The 7,823-nt window shown below is 41.2% G+C and overlaps 1 protein-coding gene across 2 annotated transcripts in view; it reads right to left on the minus strand.

Annotated features, from left to right (window-relative positions):
- MED4 (mediator complex subunit 4) overlaps positions 1-7,341 on the minus strand; it is a 132,900-nt gene extending 125,559 nt beyond the window's left edge. The window contains exon 1 of one of the 2 annotated variants that reach the window (XM_033436835.2): positions 7,205-7,341. The gene's annotated coding sequence lies outside the window, so the exon portion shown is untranslated. Of the gene's footprint in view, positions 1-2,924; positions 3,102-7,204 lie in introns of those variants that run through there. The other variant, XM_049701073.1, reaches the window with a different exon arrangement.
- Positions 7,342-7,823: the final 482 nt, after the last annotated feature.

The following is a 7,823-nucleotide window of genomic DNA, read 5'->3' on the forward strand; positions in this document are numbered from 1 at the left end:
CTTCAAGCTTTTGCAAAAGTCAGTAATGCCACTAAGGTTTATTATCCAGTTTTCTATTCAACAGTATTTTATATGTATTACAAGTGATTTTATATGGAGTTCCCCAAATAGTGAAAAACATATGGATTACCTCTGAACAACCGCAGGCTTTTAAATTGCTTAAAATTTAAAAAATAAAATAAACATCTTTCTTTGAACATTTATAGCATATATAATCTATATCATTTGAATATCCTCTGTCTTACAGAGTTTCTATTTTTTTCACTTGTGTGTTACTCTCGTCTTCCCAACCATATTTGTCTGTTATTCCAAGGCAGGGATCTTGTTTCACACTTTTTTTTTTTTTTTTCTTTTTTAGCTGCACCACACAGCATGTGGGATCTTAGTTCCCCGACAAGGGATCAAACCCACAACCCCTGCATTGGGACCACAGAGTCTTAACCACTGGACCACCAGGGAAGTCCCTCCCACTCTTTTTGTTTTGCTGCTGCAACTTTGCATAGAGTAGGTGCTCAGTAAGTACTCATTTTTAAAAATTAATTTATTTATTTATTTATTTATTTTTGGCTGTGTTGGGTCTTTGTTGCTGTGCACGGGCTTTTCTCTAGTTGTGGGGAGCGGGGGCTACTCTTCATTGCTGTGTGCAGGCTTCTCATCGCAGTGGCTTCTCTTGTTGCGGAGCACGGGCTCTAGGCGTGCAGGCTTCAGTAGTTGTGGCTTGCAGGCTCTAGAGTGCAGGCTCAGTAGTTGTGGTACATGGGCTTAGTTGTTCCGCGGCATGTGGGATCTTCCCGGACCAAGGCTCGAACCCATGTTCCCTGCATTGGCAGGTGGATTCTTAACCACTGTGCCACCAGGGAAGTCCAGTAAGTATTTATTAATTAATTAGAGTTATCCAAGTAGCCCAGAGGTGATTCCTAGAATAGTGTGGGTATTGTGTATTACCATGTGTGTGACAGCGTGAAGTGTATGCCTATAGTAGGCTGAATAATGATCCCAAAGATAACAAGTCCTAATCCCTAGAACCTATAAATATTACCTTATTTGGAAAAACAGTCTTTGCAAATGTGATTAAGTTAAGGATCTTGGTACAAAGATTATCCTGGATCATCTGGTTGGCCCTAAATGCCATCACATGTGCCCTTGTAAGAGAGAGGCAGAGGGATATTTTTTTTGTGGGGGGGGGGAGAAGGGAGGGGGGGAGAGAGAGGGTTGTGGGGAGAAAGAGAGAAAAGAAGTAGAAGAAGAAGGAGAAGAAGGAGGAAGAAGGGAAGGAGGGGGAGAAGGAGAGGAAGAACCAGAGAAAGATTAAAGATGCTGTACTTGAAGATTTGAGTGATGGGGCCACAAGCCAAGGAATGTCAAGAACCACCAGAAGCAGGAAGAGTCAGTGAATGGATTCTCCCAGAGTGTGGCTCTGCCAATATCTTGATTTCAGTCTGGTGATACTAGTTCAGGACTTCTGTCCTCCAGATCTGTGACAGAATAAATTTCTGTTGTTTTAAGCCATCACATTTGTGATAATTTGTTAGAGCAGCCATAAGAAATGAATATGATTCCAATCCAATAATGCTTTTTCAGTTATTGGGAGATTTAAGAATTATACATCTGGGGGTTCCTGAACCCTTTTCTTTGTTTTTTAATATTTTATTTAGTTATTTATTTATTTACTTGGCTGTGCCGGGTCTTAGCTGCAGAACGCAGGATCTTTGTTGCCCTATGCGGGATCTTCATTGCGGTATGTGGGACCTTTAGTTGCGGCATTAGGGCTTTTAGTTGCAGCATGCGCGATCTAGTTCCCTGACCAGGGATTGAACCCAGGCCCCCTGCACGGACTCATAACCACTGGACCACCAGGGAAGTCCCCTGAAACCCTTTTTATCTTCCAATACTGAGCTAATGGCACCATTGCAAGTCAATCACATTGCAGACTGTGTTAAGGAAGCCACTCTGCAGCACCCTTCAATGCATATGTTATCAGCCACATTGAGTCATTTTTCAAGGCGGCTCAGTAATATGTAGACCAGCATTGCCCCCACCCACTGCCCCCACCAGTTCTATATAAGTTGATCTCTAAGGATCTGTCCACCTGTCAAATTCTCCAATCTATCAGGAAACTATAGCCTTTAGTGGTGTCCTGTGTGATGACAGCAGGGTTTCTGGATATAGTAGTAAGAGCCACCTTTGGTATCTAATCTGAAAACAAAGGATTATATGGAAGCGACCCACTGGTAAAGCAGGATGCCTTCAAACCCAGAAAAAAATTCTGATAGCTTCCTAAATAAAATTGGCTTTAATTATCTAGTTAAGAAGAATATGGAAACATTCTAGCTTCAGTAAAACCGGAGTTGAGCAAAACGGCCTGCCTTATAAAATGCCAATTGAATGAAGCCTAAAACTGGAATGCAGCTATACAGGTAAATCACGTCATTTCTCTGCTCAGAGATTCCCACTTGATGGAGACTTTGTGTTTAGGTTACCAGCTGGGGGCCCCGTGGGCACTGGAGAGAGATGCAAGGTCTTCACTCTTTTTTTAAGGTTTCTTTGTTTTATTTTGTTTTTAAAACCAGGAAAGCAGCTTGCATTTCCAAGGTCACCAGCTCCTTCTGTAAGTCTTTTCTTTTCACGACCGTACTGCTTTGTTTTGTTTTTCTTTAACCTAGGTAAAAACTCAACCACAAATGTAATGTTTATCCTTCAAAATAGCAGCTGAAAAGAGCACAGGATGTGTGAGACGAAAAACACTCTTTTGGCTTCCTCTTCTGTGTGCGTGTGTGTGTGTGTGTGTGTGTGTGTGTGTGTGTGTGTGTGTGAGATTCTCCTCAGGTTTCTCCCAAAGGGAGCCTGCTTTAAGTAACATTTTTCAGTTTGGCTGGGCAGGAGAAGTGCCCCAAATGAGAGCAGCATCACCTTGGGAACATTACCTTGTCTGTTCCGTGCATTTGGGCTCAGGGTTAACTTCAGTTGAGCAATAATTCTCCACTCTCTTGTCTTCTTCGTTAAGTCATGACTTCAAGCGTGTTAGTCTTGCCTCTCTCCTCAGTTGTTCAAAAATACCATTTGGATCGTGGATACCAGAGCTTCTGAAAGATTGGCTTTCCTTGGGAACTCCATTAGAAAGACTCCTTGGAAATCTGTCTTCCTTCAACTCAGCTGTTTATTTTCCTTTTGGATGCATTCCATTGGACAACAGGATTTATTAGTTCAAATTCTTGCTTCGTAGAACCACTTGTTCTTAATGACACGTGTCCTTTCTTCTCATAGTATGCCTCACCCTCTTTGCTCAATTCTCTCTTCCTGTATTTCTGTATCTTTGCAGTTTTCTGCAACCAACTTGCTATCAACTAGCTATTAACAAGGGACCTATTTGCTATTAACAAGGGACTTTTCTCATCATTATTTTAGATGTGACTTTTATAAAGTGTATATGTACTGTGGCAAACGGCTTTTTAAAAAACTGAATTGAATTGAATACTGAAAAGTCAAGTTTTAAATAGAAACCCTGATTGTAGCTTGCCCTTAAAAACTGGAGGATCAAGCAACACTGGATCCTTTTTATTTTTCGATGAAAATGAAGACTATTCTAAGTTGTTTAATATGGGGGGAAAAAAAAAGCCTAGCTTCACTATATCATTTGCTTGGGCCCAGGAGTATCGAGTTTGCCGTCTCTGCTTAACATGCCTAGCACTGCCCTAGATGGGATTGGGAAATTATTTCCTAGCACTAATATGAAAGCAAGGTAAAATAGATTGAAGAGAAAGCTATAAAATAAAAAATTTTAAATGCCATTAACACTCCTTGTCTGCAGTATACATATATTTGTGTCTGTTACATGCACTCTAATTTTCATTAACTTAAAGCTGGTGTCTTAGAATGCCGGCCATACTATTTCTTGGGAAGGTCTATAACACAATAATTGCTTATGCCTCCAAAGTATCATCTTTCTCTTTGCAAAAATGTAACTAGTTCACTCTAAAAATGAATTTCAAAGTTTGGAAACTGAATAACCCAAAGAAAGGAAAAACTAGGGATGGTGTATATGGAGCAGCATACGCCATAGGTGGTGGTTTGACCCACAGCGCTGAGAGGCGTTGAAAGAGTTAAGAACAAATGATCCTCTTCTGAATAGTGCAGAGTCACACTGAGGTATCACCTCCCCACCCCCGCTTCTCCTTTTAGTAACTTAAAGGGTGATCACTGAGATTAGGCTACTTCAGGAACATTCCTAAGTATACGGGCGTTTCTTGAACTACTAGTAACTTTTTTTCTTTTCTATTGACTAGAGGTTTATTTGCAGTTCTCCAAGATTTTGTTCTTTCGGGGAGTGTCTTATTGTGTTTGTTCCTCCAATTTTTCTATGCCTGAAAAAAATGGCCCTGAGTGAGCACTTAGAAAGAGGAAGAAGATACTATTTTTTATTCCTTTGCTGTTGTCGCTGATGAAACCAAAGGCAGACTACTTCCTCAGTCTATCTTTTAGCATCTTATCTGATTTTCTTTTATAATATTTTTTCCCTCTGTGTGGTCTCTGAAAGCAAAGAGCAGTTAAATAAGCAATACTTTCTGGCTTAGGTCAGGTACTTTCTCAAGAGGGATTACAGGCCTTTTGTGTAGTGTGATCAACCAGCCACAAACACATCCTAAGGAGAAACCTGCGTGTTTGGTATATTAACATGCCTAAATTTCTCTTGGCCTTCAAAAGGTATATTCTGGCTCTATTCCTATTTTATCTGCCTGAAACATCCTTTAAGGGAAATTATAAATATAAAAAAGAGGTTTTAAATAAATATTTGGATCTTGATTCTCTAGAGTTTTCATAAATCAAGGCTTTCCCCCCTTTCTTAAATTTAGCCAGAGGAAAACTAGATGAAAGATTACTCAGAAACAGTCTCTTTAGACGCTCTCTGACTCAAAGCACAAACAATTTTTCTCTTGGGTATAAGGCCTCCCTGTTATGCAATGATTCAAAGCAGAAGGAAGTTGATTATACCAGATTCAAAGTAAAAATCCAAGTAGATTTCTGCTGCTTTGGTGGGCTTATTTGCATTTCCCATATTCTTTTGCAGTTAAAGTGGTTTGGGACCCATATTCCCCAACTGGGGAATAGAATAATTCCTTTTGTATATCTGAGTGCTTGGTAGGGCACAATCTGTAACAGGGAGCTCTTAAACATACTTCTTTAAGACCTTTTTTTGTCCCTGGCATGGGTCACACAGCACAGTTCATTTCTTATACTTTATCTCATCTGGAGCTCCTTTGGCTGTAACCTAATTTGTTTTACAGCTATTACCTCGCTAAAGATATATATTTTTAACAGTCTCCTCTTTGGCATCCAACAATCTTAAAATATTTTTAAATAGAGAGTACTGGGGCAGAACCGAAGAGAAGAAAACAGCCCAAAGATCTTGCAATTGTCACCAAGTTTAAGAACCACAGCTCTAGAATATGTGCCCTACCTCTGCTTGCTCTAGGAGCACAGTAGCAAGGAGTCTGAGCTGGGCAACACAGGTTAACTGTGCCAGTAGGTTCTAAGGGTTTATTTGTCAATAACTCATTGTAAGTTCTTTCCCAGGTCTTTGTGTCTACTAAGGGCTAGGAATACAGGGACAGTTTTAGCTAGTCATAGACTGTCACGGTGATCTAGAAAATGATCCCTGCGTTAATAGGAAATAGCCTCCTCATTAGTATCTATGGCTAGGGGTTGTGCTACCACCTAGAAGCCATGAAGACTAAGTGTGGAATAAAGCCCTTACTGATTCTAGCCCATTAATTATGCTGCTTTATGAATGTTTTTCTTGCTTAATAACTATTGTCAGATGCAATGTATCTTGGGGTCCCAAGTTGGAAAGTTCACTTTAGTGATTTTTGACCACAGCTCAGTTGACTGCAGTTGTGTAGGAGACAAAAAGAATTCAAGTTTTTGTCTGATTTTTGAATACTTTTTTTTTCAATGATCATAAGGAAAGTAATTTTGTTGTGTCTAAAGAAGAATGACCTTCCCATGAGATTGGATTGCAGTCTGTTCTTGGACTAGGCAGAAAATGAACTATCAGAAGACTTCTTGAAATCTTTTACCAGGACTTTGATTCTGTTAGGTAAAACACTGAACACAAGGCAAAGTCCACTGGCTACTTAGTTTGAGAACATGAGATTTCACATTTTGGTTTTCAGAAATTTGTCTGTCCCAAGCCAGCCAAGTTAGTTTTTAAATTTCCCGCCCAGCCCTTTTTTTTTTCTATTTTGACCTAGATTTAAACTGCACATATGCCTTAAATGTAATTAATGAGTATATATGAAATATAAGGTATAATATACAAAAATATTTAGAGATGTGGTATCTCAAACCATGGTTAGACTATCTTAGCCATTCTCATAAAGCTTCCAGACAAATTAATTTTAAAAGTTATTTAGAAGTTAAGTTTATGAAAATATTCCCAGGAGATAACATATGTTGCCATATGTTCTGCTAATGAATGCACCTACACTTTAAATAATATTTTCAGAGTTAGGCTTAAGTGATATCTCTTTCTTTATTTCACTGAAGTGTCAGAATGTTAAATAACTCAGCAGAATTCACAGGAGGTTAGCATCGTTTTTGTCTCAGTTGTGGGGAAAAGGTTAAAAATTAAAGAAGAAAAAAACATTTAGGGATCACATGGGGACTTTTAATTAGATCCTAGGGTAACTAATACATTAAAAAAACCCCGGTGTTAGGGACTTCCTTGGTGGCGCAGTGGTTAAGAATCCACCTGCCAATGCAGGGGACACAGGTTCGAGCCCTGGTCCGGGAAGATCCCACATGCCACAGAGCAACTAAGCCCGTGCACCACAACTACTGAGCCTACGCTCTAGCGCCCGCGAGCCACAACTACTGAGCCCGTGTGCCACGACTACTGAAGCCCCCGTGCCACAACTACTGAGCCGGCACGCCTAGAGCCCCTGCTCCCCAACAAGAGAAACCACCGTGATGAGAAGTCCTTGCACCACAACAAAGAGTAGCCCCCACTCACCACTAAATAGAGAAAGCCCGGGCGCAGCAACGAAGACCCAACGCAGCCAAAAGTAAATAAGTAAAATAAAGAAATTAAAGATCAATCAATCAGTGTTAGATGGAGTCTGCCTTCAGGTGCTCATACATGTCCTACTGTCACCGGCCAAGCCCATTAACAATTCCTAGGAAATAAAAATAGAAAATAAAGTCTAACCTTTGTTTCCTCTGTGCTTAGTCTAGTTTCACCTGCTCATAGAGGGCCGCGCGCAGAGGACTCGCAACTCCACACTTTACACCAGAGTTCCTGGTGCAAAACGGCTGTGCCGGCACCTCAGCTGGGCGGGCCGTGTGCAGAAGCCACGCTCCACACCCGAGTTCAAGATGGCAGCGGCGGGCAGTGTGCAGAGACGCTGCGCCGGCTCTGCGACCTGGAGCGCGAACTGAGCAGCCGCGACCACCCGCCAGAACCCTGCCCCCTCCCCGCTGAAGGGATCCCTGGAAAGCAGCCCCGCCCACAGCCTGTGGCGCAGCCCCGCCCACAGCCTGTGGCGCTAAGTGCTCCAGAGGCCGAGCTCGCTCCTTGCTCTCCGTGCTTTGATGAAAGAAAAAAAATCTTTCCTTTGCTCCTGAACCAAACTCGGTTTTGTTCTGTTGGCTCTAGCGACCCTGGGCATGAGAACTTTTGTTAGGGCTCAAAAGGGTGAGTAACACTACGTAAATGTCTAATTTTTTAAAAGTACACAGAAAAGATGGAACTAACTCTCTGGAAATTTAGTCAAGCATCTAAGAAATTCATGGAAAGAAATTTCTTCGTACTGATTTTATATTCCTCT

Source organism: Orcinus orca, chromosome 18 (assembly GCF_937001465.1).
Source record: "Orcinus orca chromosome 18, mOrcOrc1.1, whole genome shotgun sequence".
NCBI lineage: Eukaryota > Metazoa > Chordata > Mammalia > Artiodactyla > Delphinidae > Orcinus > Orcinus orca.